Source organism: Hipposideros armiger, unplaced genomic scaffold, assembly GCF_001890085.2.
Source record: "Hipposideros armiger isolate ML-2016 unplaced genomic scaffold, ASM189008v1 scaffold_544, whole genome shotgun sequence".
NCBI classification, from domain to species: domain Eukaryota; kingdom Metazoa; phylum Chordata; class Mammalia; order Chiroptera; family Hipposideridae; genus Hipposideros; species Hipposideros armiger.
In genome coordinates this window covers 221,499-224,705 of record NW_017731894.1, presented here as the reverse complement: position 1 = coordinate 224,705, position 3,207 = coordinate 221,499, and positions in this window count along the sequence as shown.

Below are 3,207 nucleotides of genomic sequence, written 5' to 3'. Positions count from 1 at the left end.
GCGGGATGGGGGCCGTGCGCCCGCCCGCCCGCGTCCCCGCGCTCCCGCAGCCGCCCTTTTTGGGCCAACTGGAGGCCAGTCCACGCTCGGGTCAACAGGAAGGGAACAAATCCGCGTGGATTAAAGTAAAAATATCCTAGTTGGGGGTGGGGGTGAGAGGGGGTGGGGTTTGCCTCCGCGCGCGCCGGACGAGGGCGGGCAACTGCGGCCAGCCATGGACCCGCGGGAGGGGCGCGCAGGGCCCGGTGGCTGCTCGCGCCCCTAGCCGCGCACCCCCTCGCCGCCCAGCCCCGCGCCCGCCTCCACGAGCTCGGCGACTGCCTTCTTCGCCCGGACGGCGCCCGAGAGCGGAGGATCTGCGCTCCGGTCTCCGGGATGCGCCCGTCTGAGATGGGGACGCTGTGGCACCGTTGGTCCCCCGTTCTCATCAGCCTGGCCGCCCTGTTCTCCAAAGGTGAGTGGCCGCCGCGCCACCCCTGGCCCCGGGACTAACTTTGCCGGGAGTGAGTGTGTGGGAGGGAGTGCGTGCGTGGCCGGGGTGGCTGCGAGAGAGGGCGTGGGTGTGTGCACGCGCGCGTGCGGCCCCTTTGCCGCAGGTGCCTCGCGGGAGGATGTGGGTGGGAGGCCCTCGGTGAGACTGCAGAGGGTCGGAGGGAAAAAGAGCCCTGTCCACCCGAAAGCGCTTTCGATGAGGCAGGGGGCTGTGGAGACCCTTGAGAGGAGGGGGGGTGTCCTCGCAGGGCTGAGCTGCAGGTCAGGGGAGGGGGACTGAAAGGACCTGGAAGGGGCCTGGCATTGGGACTTGACTTTTCCTGCTGGCACCGACCTGATAGGGAATAATTGCAGAGCACTCCTACAGAGGCGTCCTAGGCTGCTAGAAAGATGTCACTGGTTAGCTCTGGAGAGGTGGCTCGCGGAGAGGCTTTCAGCGCGGGTCTGGCCTTTCGCCAGCATCCCTGCAGGCTGGCCAACCCCAACTTGTCACCTGAGCTCTCACAGCAGGACCCTGACCTGAAGCTGTGAGCCCAGGGCTAGTCCTCACCTGCCCCCTTTGCCTTCTGTCAACCTCCCCGTCTGTCATTGGAACAGGAAGTTTGGAAGCTCAGCACACTGATGTTTGGAAGGGAAATGATTTGATCCACACAGGAGATTGTAGAAACTGCTAAGCAGCTCCGTCTCTTTCCTGGTGGGAACTCTTTATTTGTGTGTCGCTGCTCCTCCCCGGAGGGCCTCTCTCCTACAGAGAAATATGTTAGGGGAAAAGTGGGGAGGCTTAGCGGTTTCCAGCGTGTCTCCCCCCCCCCCAAGTTCCTATAAACAGAGTTTTTTGAGATTTTCAAGATGAGATCGCTCTGAGAAACTTCAAAGTCAAGGATCAAGCCCACAGTCTTTTTTATTTATTTATTTTTTATAATTTATCTTTTATTGAAATTGTTGACCCACAGCCTTTTCATGACAGGCATTTTCCCTTCTCTGCGGCCTTCTGGAGCCACTGGGCTACACTGCCTGGGACCTGACACTAGGAGAAGACAGTTGACTCGCTGGGGTTGGGTGCTGGTGTGATGGGGGCAGGGGGCCTGGGCCCACTGCCTTTTCTAGCACAGTTGTAATGGGCCGACGTCTCCTGGTTAGGAGTTAGTTACAAGCCTGAGGACAGGAGCTCCTGGGCTTAGGACGTGCACGAGAAATCGGGGAAAGGGTGGATGGATTCAGTGATGCTAACCCCGGCAGACGTGAGGTTAAAACACCCCAGATCCACAGCAACAGCAGCCCAGCAGATGCGCGCACGGCTGCAAGGCATGTTTTTTTATTGGCTGTCACTTGGTTTTATAACAGGACTAGGCGACTCTGTTTTCCTGCCTGCAACAACAAGGTTTCATTATGAAAGGTACAGAAACGCTCAGTAAATATGACTTAGCCATCGCAGTGTGTTCTGGGTCGTGTGCGTGGTTCCGTTACTGATATCTTTATTAGGCTGAGCAGTGCTGAGGAGAACTGTATTTCCCCTGGCACTTCTGAACTTTTTCAAGTGGAAACCCTGAAAATGCCCTTAAAAACAAGGAGCCCTGTGATGTGGAGGCCTCAGCGTGAGGAATGGCTCTGTGAGCCTGGCATGTGACGTGTGTTGTGTGTTGACCTTAGAGAATTCAGTCAAGAGTGGATCAGTTAAGCATGCTGAGCCCAGGGTGAGTAATTCAGTGCTTATTCACAATATGCTAAACACAGGAGAAAGCTTGACACCCCTGAGGCCGTTACATTGTACAAAATTTCACGGTGTAGATATGACTTCTAAATACTTCTTCGGTTTGGTTCTTTTTCCAATCTTAGAGGTCCCTTCCCCTCTAAGATTCTCCGGCCACCTAAAATGCCTAAACCAGCTTGTGATCAAATATGGACTGTATTTAAAAGAGTTTTAATGGAAGGCAGACACTTGCACATGCACACTCCACAGTGCCCAATTTGTCTGGGGCTGATGGAAAAATGGAGTCATTACGAGAGGTTAAATATCTGCATTAGCATATTATTGTTTTTACTGTATTACTGTAGTTCTTTTCAACCATGAACCTTTGAATCAACAAAATGTAGATTTTAATCGCAGGCTAATGTCCCTGAACTGGCATATGTTTAAATGTCATGAATGTAGATTGATGGGTCACAGAGCAAACCCAACCTCATACAGAGCTTTGGAAAGACAAATACAAATAACATTTCATTGCTTTCACTTCTGCCCTTGGGACCTAGGAACGTGGAGGTCAGACAATTAAGGTCGCAAACTTGTTGCAATGATGTTGCTAACCTTTTTCATATCAGAGGGATTATTCATTATGAATTTGTATCAACTGGACAGTTAACCAAGTTTGCTATTTGGAAGTTGGAAGTGCTGAAAAGGTTGTGTGAAAAAGTTAGATGACCTGAACTTTTCACCAACAATGCATGGCTCTTGCATCACGACAATGCGCCAGCTCACACGGCACTGTCTGAGAGGGAGTTTTTAGCCAGTAAACAAATAACTGTATTGGAATATCCTCCCTACTCACCTGATCTGGCCCCCATGACTTCTTTGTTTACCCAAAGATAAAGGAAATATTGAAAGGAATAGATTTTTATGACATTCAGGACATCAAAGGTAATACGATGACAGCTCTGATGGCCATTCCAGAAAAAGAGTTCCAAAATTGCTTTGAAGGGTGGACTAGGTGCTGTCAT